This window comes from Panthera leo, chromosome C1 (genome assembly GCF_018350215.1).
Source record: "Panthera leo isolate Ple1 chromosome C1, P.leo_Ple1_pat1.1, whole genome shotgun sequence".
Taxonomy (NCBI): Eukaryota; Metazoa; Chordata; class Mammalia; order Carnivora; family Felidae; genus Panthera; species Panthera leo.
Window position 1 is genome coordinate 79,242,448 of NC_056686.1, and position 14,012 is coordinate 79,256,459.

The 14,012-nt window shown below is 43.2% G+C and overlaps 1 protein-coding gene and 1 non-coding gene across 2 annotated transcripts in view; one reads left to right on the forward strand and one right to left on the reverse strand.

Annotated features, from left to right (window-relative positions):
• The window catches only part of BCAR3 (BCAR3 adaptor protein, NSP family member), a 242,236-nt gene that overhangs the window by 214,470 nt on the left and 13,754 nt on the right, over nt 1-14,012 (reverse strand). The window lies entirely within an intron of this gene.
• Nucleotides 7,059-7,165, forward strand: LOC122228910. The gene has a single exon (XR_006206797.1). It is a non-coding gene; the product is annotated as a U6 spliceosomal RNA (small nuclear RNA).

Below are 14,012 nucleotides of genomic sequence, written 5' to 3' on the forward strand. Positions count from 1 at the left end.
TTGTTCTTCTTTCTAAAGATTGCTTTAGCTATTTGGAGTCTTTTATAGTTCCATACAAATTTTAAGATGAATTGTGTTAACTCTGTGACAAATACTGTTGGTATTTTGATAGGGATCGCATTAAATCTGTATATAGCACGGGGTAGTATGAATATTTTAACAATAATGATTCTCCTAAGCCATGAACATGAAATAGAATATTTTCCCATTTGTTTGTATCATCTTCTATTTCTTTCATCAATGTTTTATAGTTTTCAGAGTACAGGTCTTTCACCTTGTTGGTTAAGTTTATTTCTAGAAGGTTTTCTGTAGATTGAATTTTTGTCATAGGAAAGTTTCAGGGAAAAAGTAATGTTACTGTTACAAGGGGACCCATAAATTACCCATGATTATGAGCTTATTTATCTTAGCCTCAATTAAACCATGAAACAAAACCATGGAGTCACCAGAACCATTGAGAGGCTGGATTCTCTTGGATTCTGGGACCTCTCACCTCTAGGAGCTAGGTCCCTTGGTAACCCTCACCCTCACCGCACACCCAGATCTGGACTCAAGCTTATGACGTTTGGTCAAAAATGACCCAGCCTTTCCATTTCGAGGCCTTTCACTGTTTTCCTCAAGCAGCCCCCTCAGGTGGCCTGTAGGGGGGGGGAAAGTTCCAGTAAGTCAGCCTGACTGGTGTGAAGCAGCCTATAGCAAGTGGAGTGGGTTTCTTGGTGATGAAGAGCTGGGTGGCTGGGGACAGAGCAGCTGCCTCTAGGAGCTGTGGTTCATTCATATGTCTGTTGAACACCCAGCGTGTCCTGGGCACTGCACAGCTACTATTTAGGACAAGATAAAACATGCAGTTAATAGTTACTGTGGGGCAGGCATTTGGCTAAGCATTTTATCTATGTGGCCTCATCCTAAAGTCACCCTAGATACTACTACTCTCTTTGCAATAAGGAAACTGATCCTCAAATGGGCTAATTAGCTTGCTCAGGATCATACAACTAGTAGTGTTGGAACTATGATTCCAACCTGGTTGTTTTTGGCCATAGCTTTAGCTTTATCCACTTCTCCCATGTCCTGCCAAGCTTCTAGCCACCTGGCACTTCTGGTTCCTCCAGCAGGCCCCATTCATCAAGTCTCGGGAACTTTCCCAAATACATTCTTTTTCCCAACCCTTCCTTGCTCAGCTAAATCCTACCCATCCCTCAGTTTATACTCAGATATCATTCCTTAAGGGAAGGCTTTCTGAAGTTGGCTCCTTCCCTATTGTCCTTATCATACTATCATATAATCACATTAATTATCAACCCTCCCACAAATTCTGGCTCTTAGGAAGAGGAGAGTGTTTGTTTCAGTTATTAAAAAACCTACAGCTTTGGTATGGAGTCATGGTAGGGACCCAATTTTCTGACTCTGATCTCAGGTTCTGATATCTTGGTCAACATCAAAAAAAGGAGGTTAGGAGGAAAGGCAAGAAGGGGAGAGGGAGTGGTCAAAGCAAGAAGTGGAATTTCTAGCAATCAGATTTAGTTGTATAAAACTGAGAGAGACACTGTGGGCACTGACTTTTAGGCAATTCACTTTTTTTTTCTTCTTGGAGGCATGGTGAAGAGAAATTACCCAATGGTTAACAGAAGCATTGTAGGAACAACTTCTGAGAAATGAAATCCTGCAGGGCCATGTGTACGCCAGGAGGCGAGTGTGCTCTGTTCACCACTTTCATCCATCTAGTCATTCATTCATTTGTTCACAAATATTTACTAAGCTCTGCTAGTGTCAGGCACTGCTCTAGGCTCAACGGAATAGGGCAGAGAACAAAAGGAAGCCCTTGATCTCTTGGGGCTTACATTCTAGAAGGGAAGATAGTTAACTAATAAACAAATACAGAAAGTGTCAGGGGACTTAAGTGGAATTAAGAAAAAGAAATCATTCCCTTGGTTGCCTTTTGTTGATTATTTCCTTTGCTGTGCAGAAGCTTTTTATCTTGATGAGGTCCCAATAGTTCATTTTTGTTTTTATTTCCCTTGCCCCCAGAGACATGTCAAGTAAGACGTTGCTGTGGCTGAGGTCAAAGAGGTTGCTGCCTGTACTCTCCTCTAGGATTTTGATGGTTTCCTGTCTCACTTTTAGGTCTTTCATCCATTTTGAATTTATTTTTGTGTATGGTGTAAGAAAGTGGTCCAGCTTCATTCTTCTGCATGTTGCTGTCCAGTTCTCCCAACACCATTTGCTGAAGAGACTCTCTTTTTTTCCATTGGATACTCTTTCCTGCTTTGTCAAAGACTAGTTGGCCATATATTTGTGGGTCCAATTCTGGGTTCTCTATTCTATTCCATTGGTTTATGTGTCTGTTTTTGTGCCAATACCATACTGTCCTGATGATTACAGCTTTGTAATACAGCTTAAAGTCCAGAATTGTGATGCCTGCAGCTTTGGTTTTCTTTTTTAACATTACTTTGGCTATTCAGGGTCTTTTCTGGTTCCATACAAATTTTAGGATTGTTTGTTCTAGCTCTGTGAAGAATGCTGGTGTCATTTTGATAGGGGTTGCATTGAATATGTAGATTTCTTTGGGTAGTATAGACATTTTAACAATATTTGTTCTTCTGATCTATGAGCATGGGATGTTTTACCGTTTCTATGTGTCTTCTTCAATTTCTTCCATAAGCTTTCTATAGTTTTCAGCGTACAGATCCTTTACCTCTTTGGTTAGGTTTATTCCTAGATATCTTAAAGTTTTTGGTGCCACTGCAAAAGAGACTCTTAGATACAGAGAACAAACTGAGGGCTGTTGGAGGGGAGGTGGGTGGGGGAATGGGTTAAATGGATGATGGGCATTAAGGAGGGCACTTATTGGGATGAGCACTGGGTGACATATGTTAGGAATGAATCACTGGGTTCTACTCCTGAAGTTAAGACTACATTGTACATTAACTAACTTGAATTTAAATTTAAATAAATAAATAAATAGTTAAAAAAGAAGAAGAAAAAGAAATCAGGGTAAGATGATTGCAAGTAACAAGAAGGGCTGTTTGGGTGCAGGGCTCAGAGAAGGCCCCTCTTTGAGAGGAACCTGGGTGAAGAGCGGGGTGCTGCACAGATACCCGGGGGAAGGGTGTCCCAGGGTTGTATTAGTCATACCAACAGAATGTCATTTGAAACCTGAGCCTCCTCCTTCAGCCCTTTTAAGTAACTGCTTAGTATTGAATTCATCCAGGAAATGAGGACAAACTTACCAATGTCTGTACATGCACTTTGCTAAAGCTTTTTCCACCAAGGCAATGGCTTATGAGATGCTATCCATCTCCCAGCCTGCAGTGTCACCAGGCTTCTCCTGCAGGCTCCTCTCCCTCCTCCCCTGGCCCCAGGACAGGAACCACCCTACCCCAGCATCTCATTCAGAATTTGGGGCCAACTCATCCTGGGGTGACTCAGGTTCCTGCCACCCTCAGCCTCCACCCTAAAGGCAAACCCCGCAGGGCAATGCCTTCTCTGCTCTCAACCTCACATTGTTTTCACCATCCTTTCCACTAATATCACACCCCTACTGCTCCTGAACTCCCTCCAGCCCTTCGCTGTAGGTCCCCTGTGGCCCACACCCTGGACCTCCACCTTTCCCCCCAGTGCTCTCTGATCCTCTGTGAGAGCCCCTCCCAGCCTCCCTTTACTACCTTCTCCAGGGCAGTCTGCTCATTGTCCCACATCCAGGGGACCCCAAACGGACCAGCTGTCCTAACTCTCCTGGTGCTTTGCAACATCCACTGATTCTGAAGCCTCTTTTCCTCTCTGCTTTTCCTCACCGATGCCCCCATCAAATCCTGGGTCTCCCATAATAGTTATTGAGGAATTGGCTCATAGTGTTCCTCCCACTCCAGCACTTACAACCACCTTGGGGAATCTGGCTGAAGAGTCTCTTAAAACCCTGGCCTCACAATTTCTTGGCTTCTTCAAATGCAGTGACCTTCATCTGTTCCCTGCTTGGCCACCCACAGCAATCAAGCTGTCCAAAGCACAGAGACCACAAAAGAAAATAAAGATAGACCAACAGGAAGCAAAGAGAAAGCAAAACCAAAATGGTGGGAGCCAGGATTTTCTCTAGAAACGGTGAGGACGCTCAGAATTCCCTTTTGAGGGTGGACTTGACATGCTCTATGGATGATTTCACTTGGTTTAAAAATGTACATGGTTTGGTCAGAAATGAGAGCATTCTGGCTAATAAAACTTTTTTTGTTTAAAGAAAATGAGTCATGCATACATTATTCAACATACAAACAAGAATAAATTATACTGAAACCGCAATGAATATCACTTAACCCTTATCTGCTGAGTAATGCCATCCCTCACATTTACATAATGCTTTTGCACATTTTATTTCATTTTATCTGAAAACAGTCCTGTCCTGGCTCCCCCGTATGATCCTTCAGTGACTCAGACTCGTTCAGGAATCTGGATATCAGTGCATTGTATCAACTGAGGCACTTCCTATAGGAAGGGAAAGGCGGCCAGCATGCACTGGGCTGTGGAGTGGAGGAGACAGCCCAGTGCTGCAGGGCCCAGCTGACTAAAGCTTTTGCCCCTAGTCTGATGGGTCTGTGCCAGGGGTCAGCAAACTCTCTGCAAAGAGGCAGAAACTAAGACAATGCAAAGGAAATAGCATGGCTATGTCCCAGTAAAACTTTCTTTACGGACACTGAAATTTGAATTTCAGTTAATTTTCACACATCATGAAATATTACTTTTACTTTTTTTGATTTTTTCAACTATTTACAAACGTGAAAAACATTCTTAGTTAATGGGCCATTACAGAAACAGCTAGTGAGCTGGATTTGGCCCATGGGCCCCAGTTTGCTGACCCCTGTCCTGTGCCGATATACCTCTAAGGAACTTGACAGCTGGCATTCTGTTCACAGACTAATAGTGAGAACAACAGCTGCCATTTTGAACACTTTATTCATGCCAAATACTACGGAAATATTTTACATATTATCATGCAAGTTATTATGGTATCCCCACTTCACAGATGATAAAAACAGGGCTCCCAGAGAAAAATCTGCCTGAGATCATGCCACCAGTAAGGTTAGAGGGTTCCTCACCTGTCTATAGAGACTGCTCTTAACTAATATGCTGTAGTGTCCCTCACACCAGCTCTCCGCCATATACATTTCTGGGTCTCAAGTCCCCTTGCTCTACCTGCTTATCCTCCTATATCATCCTGTTGTTTGGCTGTTTTGATTCTTGCTTTCACCTTCTCTTTATTCCCCACTTTAAGACTTATCTTCTCTCCGGCCTAGCGACCATTCAGGCTGGATACCTAGACACTTATCTCTTTAACTTTATCCAAATCTATGGGTTTGGGTCATGGAAACTTGAGCCTGGATAAGCTGGAAGCATGCTGCCTTTCATGAGGCAGATTGGAGCTGTTGGAGCCAAAGGTGAGTTTCACCCAAAGCCCTTACAAGATGTGCCAAGTATCAAAGCCGGAAAACCCAGACCAATGTGAAGTCTAAAGGTGGGGAACCCAAGAGGGAGGGGCACCAAAGGCCAGGACCTGGGTGGAGCCAGAAGGGAAGGGAAGGGAAGCAAAGTTAAGTCCTCCTTGGTTTCCCTGGATGGAGCCAAGCTCCAAGGCTCTCCATTGTGGTCAGTTTTGAAGGGCAGTGGGCAGGCAGGCCTGGCTTGAAGGTACATACATGGTCAGAACAGGTAGGCTCATCTTGGGGCTCTCTTCCTGTGAGCAGCAATATTCCTGAGCACTACTCAGCATCTTTAGCTCCAGTCCATGTTATGGACCCTAAAGGCAAGTATTCCAAATGAGTCCAGATGAAACTATCCACATACTGTAGAAAACTGGAGCCCAACCTGGCCAGACTGATATCTAAAGGGCACTTCAGAAGTGCTGACACTGTAGGGCACTGTGGTTCCCAAGAAGTCAGTTCATTTTGAGGCCAGTCCACAGATGGCAGAGTCCAGTCCTGGGTGGAGAGGGGTAGAGAGGTCATGGAAAGAGTCCAATCTCAGCAGAGAAAGTGGAGTCCATAATACCCCCAAATCACAAACCGGAAGAGCTATTATAAGACTGATTAATTTAACTACAGAAAACGTAAGAACATCTATTGAACAAAAAGAAATAAGACAAGCCATGAAATGGGGCAAGATATTTGCAACACCTACAACTGACAAAAGATTAGCGTCCAGAATATATGAAGAACTCCTATAAATCAATTCTATAAAAAATGAGCAAGGGGTGCCTGAATGGCTCAGTCAGCTGAGCGTCTGACTCTTGGTTTCAGCTTGGGTCACGGGTTCCAGCCTTGTGTCGGGCTCTGTGCTACCAGCGTGGGGCCTACTTGGGATTTTCTCTCTCCCTCTCTCTGTCCCTCCCCTGCTCATACTCTCTCAAAATAAACAAATAAGCTTTAAAAAAAATAGTTTGGAAAGCCATTTTTAAAAAGATAGGCAAAATATACAAACATGCATTTCAGAGGAAAGAAAACATGAATTAGCAAAAGCTAAGACGAATGGCAATATCAAAGGGTGTGGAGCATTCCACTCTGGCAAAGTGTAAACTGGTTCAATCATTTGGGAAAACTGTTTAGTATCATATAGTAAAGCTGAAACTACAGATACGATACCCCATCACCTGGGACTTCCACTCTTATATATATATACCTGACGCTAGGGTTTCTCAGCTTCAGCATGGCTGGCATCTTGGACCAGATGGTTCTGTGTTGTGGGGACTGTCCCATGTGTTGCAGGATATTTGGCAGCAGCCTGACCTCTACCCATCAGATGCCAGTAGCAATGCTCCCTACCTAGTCGTGGAAATCAAAAATGTCTGGGACATCTGCTAACTGTCCCTGACTTGACATTTCTAAAAATCACCCCTGTTTGAGAACCACTCCTCTAGGCTCTTGTGCACCAGCAGAGTTCTACAAGAATGTTCACAGCAACACTGCACAACACAGCAAAAAGCATAAACACATGAGCAAAAAAAAAAAAAAAAAAAAAAAGACTGTAAAACACAAATATCCAGCAAGTGAATGGACATCTAAATTATAAATAATTGCATGCTCGCTTCGGCAGCACATATACTAAAATTGGAACGATACAGAGAAGATTAGCATGGCCCCTGCGCAAGGATGACACGCAAATTCGTGAAGCGTTCCATATTTTTACTCTTATGTGGATCCTGAGAAACATAACAGAAACCCATGGGGGAGGGGAAGGAAAAAAAAAAAACAAAAGAGGTTAGAGTGGGAGAGAGCCAAAGCATAAGAGACTGTTAAAAACTGAGAACAAACTGAGGGTTGATGGGGGGTAGGAGGGAGGGCAGGGTGGGAGGGAGGGCAGGGTGGGTGATGGGTATTGAGGAGGGCACCTTTTGGGATGAGCACTGGGTGTTGTATGGAAACCAATTTGACAGTAAATTTCATATATTAAAAAATAAAAAAAAAATAAATAAATAAATAAAAAAATAAAATAAAAAAAAAATAAAAAAAAATAAATTATAAATAATTGCAAGGAAAGATCACACAGTTCTAAAAATGAATGAACTTCTCCTAAGAATCAAAATTACTCTTATAAACATTGGGGAAATAAAGTTTTAGAAGAACAGATTTAGTATAATTGTTTCTACAAAGTTTAAAACATAGGGGTGCCTGGGTGGCTCAGTAGGTTATGCATCTGACTTTGGCTCAGGTCATGATCTCATGGTTTGTGAGTTTGAGCCCCGTATCAGGCTCTGTGCTGACAGCTCAGAGCCTGGAGCTTGCTTTGTATTCTATGTGTGTCTCTCTCTCTGTTCCTCCCCTACTTGCTCTCTCTCTCTCTCAAAATAAATGAAGATTTAAAAAATAATAAAATAAAACATGTGAAGTTAAATGGTTTATTATCTAGGAGCACCTACATAGATGGTGTGGTAGACTGTACTTCCCAAACATGGCTGCAACAGTATCTCTGGTTTCATATGCTCTTCCAGAACCTTGTCACTCTTCACTCAAGGTGGAGTCAGTGTCCCTTCCCCCTTGAACTCAGGTAGGACTTTGTGACCACTTCAACTAACAGACACTATGAGGCTTCTGAGGTTAGGTCATAAAAGGTGATAGAACTTCTGCCTGGTTTTCTCTCCTGGGATGCTCACCCCTGAAACTCAGCCACCATGTTGTGAGGAAGCCTGGGCCACATGGAAAGGGCCACGTGGATTTAAGCAAGACTCTAGGCCTCACCCCAGCTCCAGCAGCCAGCTGAGGAATCGCTTTGGAAGTAGATCCAAGAGCCCTCAGTTGAGCTGCCCCAGCTGATGGTGTGAAGCAGAGATTAGTTTTACCTATAGAATCCTGCCCAAATTACAGATTTGTGAGGAAAAAAAAAAAAAAGAAGAAGAAGATCGTTCCTGTTTTAGGCCACTAAGCTTTGGGGTAAGCAGCCAACAGCCATCTAGAATAGATGGTAAAAACTATAATGAACAATATGGGTTGAGAACATAAAACTTGGGACCAGAGTTACTAATGGGAGAGGATGGGGAATGTGATTGAGCAGGTGCATGTGGGGAACTGCCTGCCACAGAACGTTCTAGCCTGCTGGCTGAGCCTACCCTCCTAGATGAGTGAAGCCACACACCTCTCCTACTCCTAAGCACCTGCTGTGTGGAGGGTGAGCAGTCCTGTGTGGCATTCAAGAGCTAAAGAAAAAAGTTCAGCCCACAAGGGGAAGAAAGTGCCTCGATTCCATGGTGTGGACACAGCTGGCCCCACCAGTCTGCTGCCGTCTTCATGCAGGCCCGAGCTTTTCTGAAGGGCTAGACAGAGACTGTGCAGTGAAGGCTCTCCTTAGGCAATGCTCTTCTGGCGGTTTAATCAACACTTACAGTTATCTGTTGACACTCTGGAAACAAAAGCAAGAACCCTTGAAAGGACAACAGTGAACACTCTGTGTCTGAGCCACCAGGAATATTCAGAACTGATCCTCAACAGTAGCATGAACACTGGACACTTATCTTCCAGAGAGAAGGTCTTTGTGTGCAGACCTGGCTCTTGGCAAGGTTGTGGTGGTGGAAAACTGACACTGATACTCCCTGTATGAGATTCCCTTACTCCTATTGAGAATTCCATGTCCTGTGGATCCAGTGTTTTTCAGGCAGTGAAGATGGCAAATGCAAGGTCTCAAGAGGAATTCTGCTCAATCGTGGGGATTCCCAGGAGGGCCAGTCTGGGAGGGGTAAGGCTGGAACTCAGCAGCGGGATCATGCTGGAAGCTGAGGCATATCACTCATTCCTGGTCTCTAAATGAGTAGAGACCTGGGGCGCCTGGGTGGCTCAGTTGGTTAAGCGTCCGACTTTGGCTCAGGTCATGATCTCACAGTGCGTGGGTTCGAGCCCCGCATCGGGCTCTGTGCTGACAGCTCGGAGCCTGGAGCCTGCTTCAGAGTCTGTGTTTCCTTCTCTCTCTGCCCTTCCCCAACTTTCACTTTGTTTCTCTCTCTCTCAAAAATAAAACATTACCAAAAAAATTTAAATGAGGAGAGAGCTGAAGATGCCCTTCAAACAAGCAATGGTGACCTAACAGTGTCCACCAAAGAGAGAGCAGATTTAAAAAGAAAGAAACCCCAAAAGGTAGCTTTTTATAGAAAGTGCTTTGAAAATTAAAAAAAAAATCACTATTATTTGCTATTTTTCTATGATAGAATCTGGGTCTATTTTTTCTAAAGCAGAAAAGCCCCAAAGTCAAATGCTTCTGAGACATAAAATGTAATGAGTAAAGGGTAATAGAGAGTGGTGGAGACTGTAGCAAAGAGACTAAGGACAAGCCTTTACTAAGGGGGCCACCACTACTCCCCTTCTGCCTGTTGCTGAGATGAGGAAAGCTTGCCCTGGAATGTACTCAATCTCCTGGTTGTAAAGAGAAGCCAGAAGTTCAGACGCTCACATAAAAATTCACAATTTCCAAAATAAGATGCCAGCTAAAACAAACATGTATATGAGTAGCATTTGGATGTGTGAAGAGGTAAATAACTACCTCACGGGGTTGTGGAGAGGATGAGTGAGATAGAATTGAACCAACAATCTTTACTTACTAAACAGGCATCAGAAAAACCTAGAAATGAAAATAATCAGCGTCTATTCACTGTATTTTCCAAAGACAGCCACACTGGTACCTTCCATCCCACAGGCTATTTTTATTATGTAATCTTGACATTCCTTCAAGTGGTGGGGCTCCTTTTCCTCTCCTGAACCTGAGAAGGACGTTATGACTTCCTGAAGCAACAGTATGGTGGAAGTGATACTATGGGACTTTTGAAGCTGGGTCACAAAAATGCCATGTATTTCTGCCTTGCTCTCGGAAGATGGTCACTCTGTCACCCTGCCTCCATGCTAGAAGGGAGCCCAAGCAGCCTGTGGAGGCCGATGTTGAGTAGAACCAGAGCACCCAGTTCACACATCCAGCTGGGCTCCTCGCCAAGGCCAGCTCCAACTCGCCAGCAATATGAGCAAACCATCTCGAAAGTACGTCCTCCAGCTCTAATTTAAGCAGCCCCAGCTGAAACCATGTCAAGCAGAGACAAACCAGCCCTGCTGAAGCATGCCCAAATTGCAGATTCATAGGCAAAATAAATCAGTGTTGTTGTTTTAAGTCATTAAGATTAGGGTGTTTTTTTTTACACAGCAATAGATAACTGCAACAGGTTCAAACAACAAACTATTAGCCAGAGACACTCCCGGAAGAGTAAAGGAAGAGATCCAAGGTCAATTCAGGATCTCCTATGGCAGAGAAGCAAAATTTTGTGAGTCAAAAGGAAAAGGTGTTTTTCTTCCAGATTTCCAAGGCTGAGGCAGAACCCAATGAGACAAGTAGTGGAGGGGAATGGACACACTGAGCCCTAATTCAACCTAACAATCAGACTGAAGAAGGCACTGTAACCCTTCCACATCTGAGTGTACAGTCCAAATCCTTTTCAAGTTTGAACAGCATTTCTATTTATCATCTGGACAAGTGTTCCCCAGAACAGGTTCTCATACTACCCTCCCTCTATATCCAACTTTCTTAGAAGGGGGTCTGGGAAACTGCATTTTTTAAACCACCCGCTAGAGGATTATCTGTGCCAATTTACATCCACCCATCTCTCACGTAACGCTTTCAGACATTTTCTTGGGGTTATTATTAGGATAATGCTTATGGCTTAACATTTAGACAGCCCATGGCTCTGTCAGGGGAAGAGCAGGTGGGTCATTTTTTTTTTTTAATGTTTCTTTATTTTTGAGAGACAGAGAGAGACAGAGCATGAGCAGGGGAGGGACAGAGAGAGAGGGAGACACAGAATCTGAAGCAGGTTCCAGGCTCTGAGCTGTCAGCACAGAGCCCAATGCAGGGCTTGAACCCATGAACCGTGATATCACAACCTGAGCTGAAGTCAGACGCTTAACTGACTGAGCCACCCAGGGGCCTCAGCTGTGTTGTTTCTCAGCCAGCAGAAGCCCTACCTCCTCAGTGACTGGGTATGATGGGCTTGGCATTAGGCTTCAAGAGGTGCAGGGAAGGGAGCATCCAAGACAGATGGTGGGTGAAAACTTAAAAATCAAATAAAGTCAGAGACAGTTGTGCAGACCAGAGCCTCAGTCCCCCATCACCCCATTCTTTGGGCATTCACCACCTTTTCCCTTCACCAAGTCACTTGCTCAGTCCCAAAGAGGACCCCAGCTGCACCTGCCTTCTCTTCAGTAGTAGAAATAGGCTACAAGAACTTAAGCTAAAAGTTAAAAAGTATGTGATTTTAGTAAAAGTGATAACTGAAAATGTCATTAAATATGTTCTCTTGAAGCAAAAGGAAATGCTTGCCAGCCAATGAAGATATAGAATCTAACACGTAAAAGCCTACTATGCGCAGGGCACTTTGCTAGGTACTCATTGCTGGGGAAGGCAATTGGACCATCTGTATCGGACAAAAGCCACAAAACGTTACATGCAAGTTGCAAAAATATACCTACAGGTATATGATGGTATCTTTATCAGGTAATCTGGAAGCTGAAACACCAAGCTAATCACTGTGGTTGTAACTTGGGGTTGGATGGGGTGGGGTTGGAGTGGGAGGCAGTGTGAGATTGTGAGGAAATTTCATTCCTTTTTTTTTTTTTTTTTTTTTTTTTTTTTTAGAGAATGAGAAAGGGAGCTCATGCACAGGGCTTGATGCAGGGCCCAACGTGGGGCTCAATCTCAAGTTGTAAAATCAAACCCGATGTGGGGCTCCATCTCAGGACTATGAGATCATGACCTGAGCCGATATCACCAGTTGGCATAACTGAGCCACCCAGGTGACCCTGGAAATTTCACTTTCTAAAATAAATTTCTCTGGGGCGCCTGATTGGCTCAGTCAACAGAACGTACAACTCTTGATCTCAGGGTTGTGAGTTTGAGCCCCACATTGGGTGTAGAGATTACTTAAAAATAATATCTTAAAAAAATTTTTTTAATGAATTTCTCTGAAATGTTTCTCTTCTGTTTTTATATTTTGGTGATGGCAGTGTATTAAGAAACTGTAATAAGAAATATAATAAAAACTGTAAGGATTATTTTAAAATACAATACTAGTACTTTAAAACTATCTTTGTGGGGGTAATATTTGTACACAAAAATGTACCTATTTTAAGCATACACTTTTGTTTGGTGAGTTTTGATAAAAATACACACACCTATAAACACCACCTCAATCAGGATATGGAATGTTTACATCACCCCAAAAAGATTTCTATCCCTTCTACCCCAGACAACCATTAATCTGCTTTCCTCACTAGAGATTATTTTTGTCTACTCTAGATTTCATAGAAGTTAGAAGAAAATGTAATGTTCTTTCCTGTATCTAGCTTCTTTTACTCAGCATGTTTTCTTTTTTTTTTTAATTTTTTTTATGTTTATTTGTTTTTGAGAGAGAGAGAGAAAGAGAGAGAGAGAGAGAGAGAGAGAACATAAGCAGGGGAAGGGCAGAGAGAGAGTGAGACAGAATCTGAAGCAGACTCCAGGCTCTGAGCTATCAGCACAGAGCCTGATGCAGGGCTCAAACCCACAAACCGTGAGATCATGACCTGAGCTGAAGTTGGACACATAACCAACTGAGCCACCCAGGTACCACTCTTGCTTTCTTTTTTTCTTAATTGATTTATTTTGTGTGTAAGAGAGAAAGGGAGCACAAGTGGGGGAGGGGCAGAAAGAGAGAGAGGGAGAGAGAGAATCCCAAGCAGTCTCCATGCTGTTAGCAAGAGGCCAATGAGGGGCGTGAACTCACAAACTGTGAGATCATGACCTGAGCTGAAATCAAGAGTTACATGCCTAACTGACTAAGCCACCTAGATGCCCCTCACTCAGCATGTTTCTATGATTCATTCATATTGTTATGGACTGGTCATCTGTTCCCTCTTATTTATGAATAGTGTTCTATTGTATAAATACATAGCAGTTTATTCATTCCTCAGATGATGGACATTTGGATTACTTCTAGTTTTGAGCCATTTTGTATAGCATCAAATTGTTATGAATATTTATGGACAGGTCTTTGTATGGGAATATGCTTTCATTTCTCTGACGTATATGCCTCAGAGTGGAATTGCTAGGCTCTAAAGTAAATGTATGTTTAATTTTATTTTTTTAAAAATAGGTGTTTGGGATGCTCAGTTGGCTAAGTGTCCAACTTTGGCTCAGGTCATGATTTCATGGCTCGTGAGTTGGAGCCCCACGTCAGGCTCTGCACTGACAGCTCAGAGCCTGGAGCCTGCTTTGGATTCTGTGTCTCCCCCTCTCTCTGCCCCTCCCCTGCTTGCGCTCTGTCTCTCTGTGTCTCAAAAATAAATAGACATTAACAACAAAATAGGTGCTTGCATTTTGAAGCAGCAATTCTCCCATCCAAGTACTAACCAGGCCCGACCCTGCTTAGCTTCAGAGATCAGACGAGATCGGGCGCATTCAGGGTGGTATGGCCATTCACTGAAGCAGCAATTCTCACAATTTACTCTAAATAAATAATCATGGCTGTATAG